We start from the raw sequence: 13,222 nt of genomic DNA on the forward strand, positions 1-13,222 counted from the left end.
ACCCAGTACACCCTCCGCAGCCGCTGGCCCGGGTGCTAAGCCCCTGATTGCACGCGGCTGGCAGGGCCGGCAGGCTGCTCCGAGGGCAGGGCCCGCCAAGCCCACGCCCACCTGGAACGCCAGCTGGCCCGCAAGCGCCGCGCGCAGCCCGGGTTCCCGCTCGCGCCTCTCCCTCCATATCTCCCTGCAAGCTGAGGGAGCCGGCTACGGCCTTGGCCAGCCCAGAAAGGGGCTCCCACAGTGCAGTGGTGGGCCAAAGGGCTCCTCAAGTGCCGCCAAAGTGGGAGCCCAGGCAGAGGAGGCACGGAGAGCGAGCGAGGGCTGTGAGGACTGCCAGCACGCTGTCACCTCTCACAGAGAAACACCCTGCAACTTTGCAAGAGCACGGAGAGTGTGGGGCAGGGCTACCCCGCAGGCCTTTGGTCTGGCACCCTCCCTTCCTGGTCCTCTGTCTGGTGTTGGGGGGCACCTTCGCAGCTGTGGTGGTCTTGGCGGCAGGTGGAGGCAGGCCAAGACAGCCTGCTCTGACCAGGGACAGGCACAGAAAAAGTGGGGAGGGGATTGCCGGCGGGGTGTTGTGGTGTGAGGCAGCTACTTGCTCAGGGTTCCTGAGCTGCGGGAGGCCCTCATGTGCTGGGTGCTGGACAGGCTCTGCTGCTGTCCGTGTGTGCGCTGTCCTCTTCTCCTGGTCTCACTGAGGGGTGGGCGTGTCCACCCGAGGGAACCGCTGTGGGTAGAAGTAGCTGCAGGGCTGTGCCTGGCTCTCTCCGTGAGACTCTAGTGGTTTCACGGGAGGTTGTATATGCTCAGGGCCTAAACATCCTTGGATGCAGCGCCGGCAGAGGGAAGAAATCGTGTCTGGGGAGCTGGTGCCTGCCTTGCAGAGGACAGCAGCCCCGTGCACGGTGAACCCGAGTATTGAGCACCTTGTGTTTCTAGGATAAGCCTGCTGGACACAGGTACCGGGAGCAGGGGTATTTCCATGGCTGGCCTGGGCGCGCAGATTCCCCTTCCTCCAGGGATTTTCCCAGTGAAATGTGTCCTTCAACTTTCTGCTGTTTATGAAGGGTCCTTTGAGGTGCTATTCTCCCTTGTGAGTGCTGTGCTTGGCTTCCTGTCCCTATAACGTGCCCTCAGGGTGCCCGCAATTAAGTTGCCCTTCTATCTGCACGAATCTGTCCTTGGTTCCCCTCGTTGTCCCCCATGTCCTGAATCCTGGCTGAGCCCCGGTGCCTTCCACCTTGTTTCCCCCAACCCCGCTCCTGAGAGCTCGGCGCCCACCCACTGCTGTCAGCCATCCCGAATGGGCAGCTGCAAGGATATGGCTCTGGCCCAGAAGCCGTGGATGCGCTGCAGCCTGGGACATTGACTGGAGCCCAGCTCCAAGTGAAGGACGTCCAGCGAGTTGGTTGCTGGCCGGGGCGTCCTGGGGCCAGGGCCAAGCTGTGCCTGCGGGTCCTCCTGCTGCCGCTCCACATTGGCCTCCTCCTTGGCCACCACCTCTATCTCTGTCGTGATGTCATCCCCCACTAGCCACTAGCATGCCTCCTCCCCCAGGGTTGCCTCCCTGCTCTGCGCACAGGCTGCCCTCTCCTGCAGCACCTCCCCCTTAACATGGTGCCCTCCTTGAGGCTCCCACAGACTAAGGCCTACACTGCCCATCTCATGTCCTTGGCACCCCTAGACTCTAGAGGAAGCTCCCGGAAGGGCCCCTGGGCCTTGCCCTTCTGAGAAACATGTGCCACACCCACGTGGATACAGGGTTCCTGGGGAGCCCCGCAGGGCCCACAGCCCGCCACACTCACCATGGGGCCCAGATACCCAGCAGGGTTAGCTGTACACAGTAGCCCTGGAGTCGGAGGCCGAGGCCCTGGGCTTCCAGAGCCTCACTGGCAGGCACGACGGCCACTGCTGCGCTTGCGGGAGGATCTGTGCCAGCGAGGCAGTGCACACGGGTTATCGCATTGGCGACCATGGCGGCTGGCCTCCCGCGTGCCCAGGGGCACAGGATGAGAGGTCCTTTGGAACGCCCCTGTGAGTACAGCATCCTCAGGGAGGAAGCATGGAACTCGGAGTCTGTGTTTGCCTAGACCTGATAGAGTCCTTGTGGGGTTTCAGCTTCTGGTGCAGACGAATTCCACCCCAGCAACTTACCCGTCGACTTTTCTCCCAGGCACCCGCCCTGCCCCACTCCCCTCCAAGCCACCGCAGCTGCGGCGTCCTCGCCTGGTTCTTCTCTCTCCCCTCTGGATCTGCAGTATTTAGTACCATCAGCCTAACCTGCCTAATGAAGTGAGATGTTTCATGTGTTCCCTGTGGGTTAATGTCTTGCCACACTCAGGATGCCAGTTAGGGTGTAGGTCTTCTATGCCCACAATGCCAAAGGGCTTACAGTCCGCGTGTGTCGGAATCCTCCGCCGCCAGGCACAAGCAGCTTCTCAGAGGAGGCTTACCGCGGGAGGATGGAGCTGCCTGCCAACTAGGGGCAGGGTGCCTGGTAAGACGCCTACAGTCCTCGCAATAACTGGTCGACGCCCCCCGCCCTCGCAATGATTGGCCGCTGGAGGTAGGCGAGATTTCCGGGCACGGCTTCTGGCGTCCTTCCCCCTCAGGCCAGTTCCAGTGTCCTTCCCACAGTTGGCCCCGTGGTGTTCCAAAGCCGGATGCATACGACATGAGAGCCGGGCGACCCTGAGGCTGTTTGTCCTGCTGAAAAGCACGTGTATTTTCTGTTTCTCTGGACACGTTGGTCTCTTGATAAGAACAGAAAGAAAAGTTTTGCGATTTTATCTGTAAAAGGGGATGGGTTTTCCATGTGAGGGTGTTGAATTATAGGAGGAGACAGTGGGGAGAGAACTCCTTAGTGCTGTTAAGAAACTCATTTTTGTTAAACTCATTAATTTTCTTGAGGATTCTACCTTTAACTGTCGGATATGTCCGACATGTGGGCAAGTTGTGGGAGATGGTGCTAAGGCGCCATGTGCACTTTTTATTCAAGAGGGTTTTCTCTGTGAATGTGGTCATCATTCAAAATACAGGCAATATACTTAACCAAGGCTATTAAAAACTTATACTTTTAGTCAGCGCATGTCACATGTCTGATTTGCTTGACGGGAATTACCAGATTTTGACATAAATTGTATTACGTTAGTTTATGTAGAAGTCTGGGGCCGTAAATAATCTCAGTTTCAGTTTGCCTCTGTAAAGCCTGTAATTGTCTCCTTCGTTGCATGACAGTATTTGAAACATATTTCATGTATCCCTGGCACCATAAATAATTTAAACCGAATAAGTAGGTGTAATCCAGACAAATGGAGTTAGATAGCCTAAAACAGGAACAAAATAGATGCGCTTAAGTTATTCCATTAACCCGGCACACGGACTTACTCCTGTAATCCTAGCATTTTGGGAAGTGGAGGTAGGAGGATGGCTTGAGGTCAGGAGTTGGAGACCAGCCTGGGTAACATAATGGACTCCTTTAATCTATTGCCATTTTCGCATCGGGGACTGGTTTAGTGGAAGCCAGTTTTTCCTCAGACAAGGGTTGCGCAGGGGAAGAAGGCGGCGAGGTGGACACGTTTGGGAGTGGGGACTGGCGGCAGGTCTCCGAGGGGCACGTGGTGGGGCGGGTCTTCCGGTAGGAGCAATGTGACAGAGGCCAGGTGGGGCAGTGAGGCTGTCACGGGGACAGGGAGGGCCAGCGAGGGAGTAGGGAGGATGGTTTCCGGATAAAACTGTACCACCTCAGGTCATCCTCAGGCGTTACATTCTCCACAGACAGGTATTACAGGTCATCCTCCGGCATCACAATCAGGCCACAGATAGGTATGGGTTGAAGGCCAGGGTTTGGGGATCTTTGACCTATTGTATATTTCAAATCACTGAAAGATGGTAAGATATTTTAAGTGTTCTCCCCCAAGAACATTTTAATTACCTTGATTTAATCTTTTATCCACATATCCCGCTGGGCGTGGTGGTTCACCCTTGAAATGCCATCACTCTAATAGTCCCAAGCCAGCAAATCACTTGAACCCAGGATTTGGAGACTGGCTTGGGCAATATGGGGAAACGCATGTCTATTTAAAAAAAAAAACACAAAAAATTTCCCAGCTCTGGTAAAAAGCCCCGGTAGTACCAGCTACTTGGGAAGCTGAGTTATGGGAAGATCAGTTGAGGCTGGGTGGAGGAGGCGGCAATGAGCAGTGCATTTTGGCAACAGGGGATATACATCTCAAGAAAGAAAATACACAAAACCTCACACTGTACCTCATAAATATATAGTTTTCAAATAAAATTATTTAAATGGGGCACTCCTTCACATTACAACTTAGGAAAATTACAATAGCTTTTCTTATCTAAGTTTTAGAAATGAGATTTTGTCAGGTCCATATTAAAATGCAGCATTTATCCATGAAGTCAGTGCCCCCTTTGCTCTGTATGTTAGAAATTTTACATATTTATTTATTTATTTTTCTTTTTTTTCTTTTATTATTATACTTTAAGTTTTAGGGTACATGTGCACATTGTGCAGGTTAGTTACATATGTATACATGTGCCACGCTGGTGCACTGCACCCACTAACTGGTCATCTAGCATTAGGTATATCTCCCAATGCTATCCCTCTCCCCTCCCCCTACCCCACAACAGTCCCCAGAATGTGATGTTCCCCTTCCTGTGTCCATGTGATCTCATTGTTCAGTTCCCACCTGTGAGTGAGAATATGCGGTGTTTGGTTTTTTGTTCTTGCGATAGTTTACTGAGAATGATGATTTCCAATTTCATCCATGTGCCTACAAAGGACATGAACTCATCATTTTTTTTGGCTGCATAGTATTCCATGGTGTATATGTGCCACATTTTCTTAATCCAGTCTATCATTGTTGGACATTTGGGTTGGTTCCAAGTCTTTGCTATTGTGAATAGTGCCGCAGTAAACATACGTGTGCATGTGTCTTTATAGCAGCATGATTTATAGTCCTTTGTGTATATACCTAGTAATGGGATGGCTGGGTCAAATGGTATTTCTAGTTCTAGATCCCTGAGGAATCGCCACACTGACTTCCACAATGGTTGAACTAGTTTACAGTCCCACCAACAGTGTAAAAGTGTTCCTATTTCTCCACATCCTGTCCAGCACCTGTTGTTTCCTGACTTTTTAATGATTGCCATTCTAATGGTGTGAGATGGTATCTCATTGTGGTTTTGATTTGCATTGCTCTGATGGCCAGCGATGATGAGCATTTTCTCATGTGTTTTTTCGCTGCATAAATGTCTTCTTTTGAGAACTGTCTGTTCATGTCCTTTGCCCACTTTTGGATGGGGTTGTTTGTTTTTTTCTTGTAAATGTGTTTGAGTTCATTGTAGATTCTGGATATTAGCCCTTTGTCGGATGAGTAGGTTGCAAAGATTTTCTCCCATTTTGTAGGTTGCTTGTTCACTCTGATGGTAGTTTCTTTTGCTGTACAGAAGCTCTTTAGTTTAATTAGATCCCATTTGTCAATTTTGTCTTGTGTTGCCATTGCTTTTGGTGTTTTAGACATGAAGTCCTTGCCCGTGCCTATGTCCTGAATGGTATTGCCTAGGTTTTCTTCTAGGGTTTTTATGGTTTTAGGTCTAACGTTTAAGTCTTTAATCCATCTTGAATTGATTTTTGTATTTAAAGTAAGAAGTACTAAAAAAGATGTCAGGCTCTGAAAGGGAATTTCACTTGAGTTTTCAACACGGTACGTAATAAAATTTTATCTTTTTAGCTTATTTATTTTTATCTAAATATAGATTTTTCTTTGACCATTTGCAGCACAATGGTAGAAGCAGATCATCCGGGCAAGCTTTTCATTGGTGGCCTCAATAGGGAAACCAATGAAAAGATGCTTAAAGCAGTATTTGAGAAACATGGTCCCATATCAGAAGGTAACCCTTAAAACCGTGTGTGCGTGTGTGTGTGTGTGTGTATTTTCATATGTATATTTCAATATGTATATTTAAAATATGTCTGTTATATATATGTTTTGAAAAAACATGTTTTTCAAAGTTCATTGTATACCTACATTAAAATGCCTTATTGTTTTTAAACTCTTATTTTGAAGTTATCTATTTGATATTTGGAAAATTCTCACAGTAGCAGGTTAAGGATCTGTGGTAAGGATCACCTACTACTTAGAAACGAAAATAAGGAAAACTAAACGTGTTGTGGAGTTAGGGAACAAACTGGAACAAAATAGGCTGACTATAGGGGTGACCAGTATGAAGTATAATACTAGTGATGGGAAATGCAATTATTTTTGATTTGATGTAACTTTTAGATGGTTAGTACCTTGATGAGTCCATTATATCAATGTAAAATGTTTTCATATATTTTAGTTCTTTTGATAAAGGATCGAACCAGCAAATCCAGAGGCTTTGTATTTATTACTTTTGAGAACCCTGCAGATGCTAAGAATACTGCCAAAGATATGAATGGAGAGGTAGAGTCTCTCATCAATAATATTCTAACTCTCTTCTTCAGTTAACAGTATTTCTAGGTCTTTTTAGAATTACATAACTTTTGAAGATAGTAGAATGCCATATGAAGACATCCTCTTCTTTGTGCCATATACATTCAACTGTAGTTGGAAGGGTATTGGAATTAACCTTATATAAATTAATATATGGTAACCTTTTTCTATGTTTGTATTTCAATATGAGTGTAAATAGATCTTCAAAGGTTTTGAAGAGCTTTAAACTTATAAGGGACCCTCATGTAAATGAAAGGAATAAGTCAACATTTATTACATGCCATTAACGCAATTACTTCCAATTCATGGAAATACTTCTAGAGCACAGACAAACTGTGGATAGACATCTAGACAGACTCACAAGAAGGAAAGATTCTCTCCCATTTTCTGAAAATATATTTTTGAGAAAGTGGGTTTAAATAAGACCTTTACATTTAAGGAAGTGTTAAGTACTTGAAAATAGAAAAAAATAGGAGAACATTGAAGTTGGATAACACAAGAAGTAACTGGCATTTTTTCCCCATCCTTGCTCTTTTCTCCTGAGGACGTTTTTTCCCTGTCACCAGAGTGATGTGTGTAACATGAATACCTAATTACTCATTTCCCCAGTGTGTTTGAGGATTTGTTTTGATCCAAACATTGGTCTGTTGTCCTATTGAGTCTTAAATCTAGGGATTGTGTATTTACTAAAGCTTTAAACTTTTATGTAATTCTGTTAACTGTTGAATTCCTTTACATTGTGTCAAGTTCATTCCATTCTGGGCCCTTTAGAACTTTTTTGCTTTATAACATGATCCTAATCAGGCTGGGCTTGGTGGGAGCAGTGTGATATTAGTCCTTTTAAGAAATTCATTTTTGTTAAACTCATCGATTTTTCTTGAGGATTCTACCTTTAACTGTCGGACATGTCTGAAATTTGGGCAAGTTGTGGGAGACGGTGCTAAGGCGCCATTGTTTTTATGTGCACTTTTTATTAAAGCCTGTAATCCCAGCACTTTGGGAGGCCAAGGCAGGCATATCATGATGTCAGGAGAATGAAACCATCATGGCCAACATGGTGAAACCCTGTCTCTACTAAAATACAAAAAATCCACCGGGAGTGGTGGTGTGTGCCTGTAGCTGCAGCTACTTGGTAGGCCGAGGCAGGGGAATCAGTTGAACCTGTGAGGCGGAGGTTGTAGTGAGCTGAGATCATGCCACTGCCCTTCAGGCTGGCAACAGAGCAAGACTCTATAGCAAAAAAATATAGCAAATTAAAAAAATGATAAATAACATTATCTCAATCTGTTTTTAGCCTCTGTTCCTCTTTACGCTATCCCCAAAATGCTTTTTTGGACTTCTTAAGAATTATCCTTCCCCGTGTGTGTCTCAAAAATATCAATTTATGCTTCAAAAACCACTTAGATTTCATATTTTCTTCCTCATTGCGTATTGTAGGTATTTTGTACTTGCTGTACCATGTATGAATCTATTGATTGTGAAATTGTATATAGTGCATATTTAAGTCTTCCTAGTTGCTTTTATTTCTGTTACATCTAGCACATTTCCTGGCACATAGCAGAAAGCACATTTTTATTCACTCTTATAAATTAGTATTTCAAGCTGTGGTAGAAACCAAGGGTAGCTTTTGGTTCATGGCTTTGTGGTAACTCTGGAGATAATTTTGACTTCTGTATAGTAATCTATGATAATTTCCTTTTTCCCCCTAGTTTTCAAGCAAAAGAGCAGGTAATTTGTGTAGAGTTTTTGTCTGTTTGTTTTTTAAGACAGAGTCTCACTGTGTCAACAGGCTGGATTGCAGTGGGTCGATCTTGGCTCACTGCAACCTCTGCCTCCTGGGTTCAACTGATTCTCCTGCCTACAGGCCACGCCACCATGCCCACCTAATTTTGCTACTTTGAGCGAGAGAGGGTTTCACCCTGTTGGCCAGGATGGTCTCTATCTCTTCATCTCATGAACCACCTGCCTCGGCCTCCCAAAGTGTTGGGATTACTGGTGTGAGACACCACACCCAGCCAATGTTATTTCTAAATTACTTAATCTCACATATTTTGTTGTGTAAAAATAAATAGGAATGTTATGTGCACATAAATGTTGAGAAGGCCAATAAAGGAGGTTCTTAGATTTTCAAGGTGAATAAACAGTTTAAGGAATTTTGGATGACTTTGGAACACTGGGGAGGAAGCAGCCACGAGCAAATCTGGGCAAATATTTTGGGCCCAGAAATAAAAAAAGAAGTTTCAAGGTAGAAACAATGGGCGACGTGGCTGCAAGAGGTCTTGTAAGGGATTTAAGATCTTCCCCCAAATAACAGAATCCATGTAATTTTTAAATTGAGTTATTAGCTGAACTGTAAATCAATAATTAAGATTGTTCTAGGATGTTTAAACATTAACACAATATCCTTAGTGTAAGGTTGGAAATTATTTGAGGAGAGAATTTAGTACTAAGCAACATGATGTGAGCAGTAGGATTGAATAGAAGTAATATTTTTGAGAAGGACAATTGTAAGATTGCAGACTGAACAGAAGAAAGCAAGACAAGAAACAGAAGTTTCCAGCAAAGAAAGTAAGCAGAACAAATTAAAATTCTTACTTAGTCCTCCATCCTAATATGGAGGAAATTAAAAACTGACATTTTCAATTTTACATTTCATAAGTAGAGTATTGGTGAAGTCAGGTATTTATTGACTTCAGGATACCCAAGCCAACACATTTCCATTGGAAAATTAGCTAGTGAACATATCATAGGTGAAAGGCTGACCTTTAAGGAATAGCACTGTGAAGAGTATATTAAAGGATAATTTTTTCTATTTTGAAACAGCAACGATGTTGTAATGACCCCTTTAATAGTGTTGTTTATTGCAGTAAAAGTAAATCTTGGCTATCATTAGAAAGTTTTCACTAGTACATTTTAATTTGTCAACATTTAAGATAGAGCCAACCACTTAGAGAGAAAGGAGAACTTTCATGTAAAAGTTTAGCATGCAGTCGTTCAAAGGTAGCAGTATTTGTGTTTGTGAGGTAGATTGAACTATGTGGGAAAATTTACCTTCCTCAGCTGAGAAAGGACAATGTATGTAAACTTTCAAATTGTGAAGATTTGGTGGTTTTACATGTTTTCCCTATGTCATTTGTAGTCATCAGTAATTCATATGAAAAGGAAAATAGTAACTAAGTAGTTCTTAACCATTACAAATGAACTTTTACCTAAGAATTAATGTTTGCCTTCAGCTTCGTTAGAAGAACTGGCCTTGTGGGAGCCATGGGATTATCCAAAGCCATAAGAAATATTCACAGTGTCATGACTGTCTAGTAATTTAGGAAACAAAGAATGGAGTCATAGAAGAAATAATTTTAAAAAGTTGTTTGAGAGAAGAGAAAATAGTGTTTCAGATTAGGTGTTCTTTACATAATGTTCCAACATTTTAATGTTAAAGGTCCCGTATCATATGGAAGAGGGAATTAGGGAGGTCCTCCACTCAGAGAGCCAATCTCTTCCTGGAGAAATGACCATATGTCTCTAAGAGATGACGGTTATGCAGCTAAGGATGGGTAAAGGAAAAAATTTTAAAAAGTTGATTATTTTTGTTTTGATGATGAAATAAACATAACAAAATTAATTATTATAAGGTAAACAGTTAAGTGGCATTTAATACATTCTATGTCATGCAACAACTACCTCCATCGAGTTCCAAAACATTTTCATGACGCCAAAATAAAACTCCAACTACCAGTTAAGCAGTTCCTTCCATTTTCTCCCTTCCCTCAGCTGCTAGCAAACACCAGTCAGTGTTCTGCCTCTGAACTTACTGTTGTGGGCATTTAATGTTAATGGGCTCAAACACTACACGACTTTTTGTATCTCTCTCCTTTCCTTTTCCATGATGTCCTGAAGGTTCATTTACATCATAGCACTTCACTCCTTCCACAAGCTGTTAACTCATTATTTTATTTGGGTTGTTTCCACCGCAGTATTTCTATGCACGCATATTTGTTTGAGTACACGTATTCAATTCTGGGTGTATATGAGTGGAATTGCTTGGTAGTATGATAATTATATTGTTTTCTTGAGGAACCACTACATTTCTCCATAGTAGCTGCACCATTTTCCATTCCAACTAGCATTGTATCAGGGTTCCAATTTATCTGCATCCTGTCAAACACTTGCTATTTCCTGCTTTTATTGCCATTCCAGTGTGTGTGTGTGTGTGTGTGTGTGTGTGTGAATTATGGTATCTCATTTTGGATTTGAAGTGCATTTTCTGAATCACTGATTGTGAGTATCTGTTCATGTGCTTTTTGGGCATTTGCCTATTTTATTTGAAGAAATATCCATTTAGGTTTTGGACCTTTTAATTTTGTTTAAGTTGTAACTTAGTTACGTTTTGGATACTAGAAGTTGAAAATTTAAAATGTGTTGCTTAAACTTATGCACGCAGAAATCATCCAAGCTCCTGAGAAACTAGGGATTATGCTCCACCATCTAGAGACTATGCATATCATGATTATGGTCATTCTAGTCGGGATGAACATCACTCTAGAGGATATAGGTACTATAACTTTTTCTGGACTTGTCAAAAAGATTTCTTAAGTTATTCATTCCAGCTAACATTGTATTAGGGTTCCAATTTATCTACATACTCTCAAACACTTGCTACTTCCTGCTTTTTAAAATGTAATGCCATTCTAGTGTGTGTGTGTGAAGTCTGGAATCTCATTTTGGATGTGAAATGCATTTTATGAATCACTGATTATTAGTATCTGTTCCATGTGTTTTTGGGCATTTGCCTATTTTATTTGGAGAAATATCTTTTTAGATGTTTGGCAATTTAATTGTGTTTAAGTTGTAATTTAGTTATATGTTGGATAGTAGAAGTTGAAAATTTAAAATTTGTTGCTTAAACTTACTCACACAGAAATCATCCAAGCTCCCAAGAAACCAGGGATTATGCTCCACCATCTAGAGGCTATGCATACCATGATAATGGTCAATCTAGTCGGGATGAACATTCCTCTAAAGGATATAGGTACTATAACATTATCTGGATTTATCAAATAGATTTCTTAAATTGTTTATTCTGACATTAAAAATTTTTTTTTCAATTTAGTGATAGTGGTGGCTACGACAAAACCCGTGGTAGAGATCATTCTGATTGTGCAAGTGGAAGTTCTTACAAAAATGAATTTCAGGGATATGGTAAGAGTCCAGGATGGATTTTTAAATTAAAGAATTTTATGTAATAGTCCAGATCATTATTTTAATGAAATTCTAAGGAAAATTATAAAGGACAATATAACATATTTAAATATTGAGTAGTCTAACAGTATAAAACGTAGGGAACGATATGAAGGAGAGAACTTCATGTGCAGAAAAAGTGACTCAACGTTTACTTCAGAATTAAATTTGTTAAGCTTCAAAATACTACTCCTACACTTCTTTTAAATAAAACCTTCTGACCAATGCAGGCTTAATTAATATCTATCCTGTCAACAAGGGCAGAGGAAAGCAGATATTTCCAAATAGCACTTTAACTAATTCATCCTTTAGTGGTGGCAGTAAAAGTGTTTAAATATAGTCCAACATATTATTTTATCAACCCTGCAGGGACCTCTCATGGTGCACCACCTGCAAGAGGGCCTCGGATGTCTTATGGTGGAAGCAGCCACTCTGATTATAACAATACACGAGATAGATATGGCAGAAGTCAAGAAAGTTACTCAAGAAGCTGCAGTGATTTTTACTTTTGTGGTCATGAGCACACTGGCAGAAAAGACCAAAGGAATCCACCTTCTCTGGGTAGGGTTCACCCTGCTCGTCGTGAAGCATATGGTAAGTGAAGTTATGTGGCATCTACAGTAGATGGTCGGGAAAGTCGATCTGAAAAGGAGACTGAAGCAGATATTAAAGCAAGTATTCCAAATAATAGTTATTGCATACCAAACCTTGTTTGAAAATCGAAAATTGAAATGTTATTTCTGCATTGTTACCTGCATATTACTAAAAGAAGCATATGGGCTTTGTGGAGACAGGTAGATACTAACTTCCTCCATGAAGGTTTTGAGGTATTCAAAGGAAAAGGAATTTTCTTCAAAGTAATTTCATACTTGTTAATGCTATTTGAAAACTATCTGTTTAGATGTAATATCTACATTAAAATGTTCAGAATAAAATTTTACAGTAATAGAAAATTCCTGATGTTATTGGTTAGCTGCACATGCTTAAAAGCAAATTCAATAGGAGAGTAAATTCTGTTGTTTGCTGAACATTTTCCTTTGTTTCTTTGAACATAAATAGATACAAAATTAGGCATATGTTACATCTCCCTTGCAAGCGGCGCAAGTTTTCCAATTAGGCTGTTTCTCTTTAAAAACTTATAAGCTTAAAATGTTTGAGAAGCCTTCAGAAAGACTACAAAACTGTCTGCCTCACCATAAAACGTTTATCTTTTAGAGGAATAGTACAGGTCAAAGGAAATAAATAGATGTGGTTGATACTAAAGTTTAAAACATCTGTAACATTCTACTTGAAGCGTTCGGTGACTGAAAGAGGATATGATAATGAAACCTTTTTTTTTTTTTTTTTTTTTTTTACCTAAATCAAAACTGAACTAGCTAAGTTTCTGAAGTGCATAGCATAATGAAATTAAATGTTCCTAGTTTAAATAGTGGAAAGTAGGTGTTTTGTCTTGGGTGGTACTCATGATAATTTTTTCTTGAAAGTTTTGG

At 42.0% G+C, this 13,222-nt stretch overlaps 1 pseudogene; it reads left to right on the plus strand.

Annotated features, from left to right (window-relative positions):
* The window catches only part of LOC107966130 (RNA-binding motif protein, Y chromosome, family 1 member F/J-like), a 366,174-nt pseudogene that overhangs the window by 44,333 nt on the left and 308,619 nt on the right, over positions 1–13,222 (plus strand).

This window comes from Pan troglodytes, chromosome Y, assembly GCF_028858775.2.
Source record: "Pan troglodytes isolate AG18354 chromosome Y, NHGRI_mPanTro3-v2.0_pri, whole genome shotgun sequence".
NCBI lineage: Eukaryota > Metazoa > Chordata > Mammalia > Primates > Hominidae > Pan > Pan troglodytes.